The sequence below is a fragment of the Dendroctonus ponderosae genome, unplaced genomic scaffold, assembly GCF_020466585.1.
Source record: "Dendroctonus ponderosae isolate FM_Combo_2020 unplaced genomic scaffold, Dpon_F_20191213v2 Dpon_F_20191213_5, whole genome shotgun sequence".
NCBI classification, from domain to species: domain Eukaryota; kingdom Metazoa; phylum Arthropoda; class Insecta; order Coleoptera; family Curculionidae; genus Dendroctonus; species Dendroctonus ponderosae.
This window is the reverse complement of record NW_026018715.1, coordinates 14,787,360-14,788,487: the sequence shown is the minus strand read 5'-3', so window position 1 is coordinate 14,788,487 and position 1,128 is coordinate 14,787,360. Positions and strand designations below refer to the sequence as shown.

The window sequence follows — 1,128 nt, the reverse complement described above, 5'->3', positions numbered from 1 at the left end:
CTGATTTTTGCCAACTTAGTAAATATTGGTCTCAAAATGAGCGTTTCTGCCTAACTGCGCTGCTTTTTTCAAAAATTCATGTTTTCTAAACTGAGCCACGCAGCCATTTGATTTTTTCACCACTGTTAGAAGACGCTTGACTCTAAAAATGCTGCATGTTTCATAAAAATCTCATGAAATCTGGATCTTTGCTAGCTCAGTAAATATCGGTCTCAAAAGGCAAGTTTTGATTCAACAGCACCCTCTCGTTTAAAAATTCGTATCTTCCAGAATAACAGAAGTAGCAATTTGAAATTTTCTAAGTCTGTAGAAGAGCCTTTCCGTTAAAGGTTCTCAAAGTTTTATTGAAATCGCCAGAAATCCTAATTTTTGCCAGCTTAGTAAATATCGGTCTCAAAATGGACGTTTCTACCTAAATGCTCTGCTTTCTTCAAAAATTTATGTTTTCTAAACTGAGCCACACAGGCCTTTGATTTTTTCACAACTTTTAGCAGACACTTTACTCTAAAGATGCTGAAAGTTTCATAAGAATGTCCCTAAATCTTGGTCTTTGCTAGCTCAGTGAATATCGATCTCAAAATGGAAGTTTTGATTCAACAGCACTCTCTCTTTTAAAAATTCGTATCTTCCAGAACTACCGAAGTAGCAATTTGAAATTTTCTAAGCCTGTAGAAGAGTCTTTCCTCTAAAGGTTCTCAAAGCTTTACAGAAATCGCTAGAAATCCTGATTTTTGCCGGCTCAGTAAATATCGGTCTCAAAATGGCCGTTTATACCTAAATGCGCTGCGTTTTTCAAAAATTCATGTTTTCTAAACTGAGCCACGCAGCAATTTGATTTTTTCCCCACTTTTAGAAGACACTTGACTCTAAAGATGCTGAAAGTTTCATAAGAATCTCCCTAAATCTTGGTCTTTGCTAGCTCAGTGAATATCGATCTCAAAATGGAAGTTTTGATTCAACAGCACTCTCTCTTTTAATAATTCGTATCTTCCAGAACTACCGAAGTAGCAATTTGAAATTTTCTAAGCCTGTAGAAGAGTCTTTCCTCTAAAGGTTCTCAAAGCTTTACAGAAATCGCTAGAAATCCTGATTTTTGCCGGCTCAGTAAATATCGGTCTCAAAATGGCC

At 36.3% G+C, this 1,128-nt stretch overlaps 2 protein-coding genes across 2 annotated transcripts in view; both read right to left on the bottom strand.

Annotated features, from left to right (window-relative positions):
* LOC109542086 (equilibrative nucleoside transporter 1) overlaps positions 1 to 1,128 on the bottom strand; it is a 42,772-nt gene that overhangs the window by 12,425 nt on the left and 29,219 nt on the right. The gene's annotated exons all lie outside the window — the stretch shown is intronic.
* The window catches only part of LOC109542048 (transcription factor cwo), a 51,606-nt gene that overhangs the window by 49,751 nt on the left and 727 nt on the right, over positions 1 to 1,128 (bottom strand). The window lies entirely within an intron of this gene.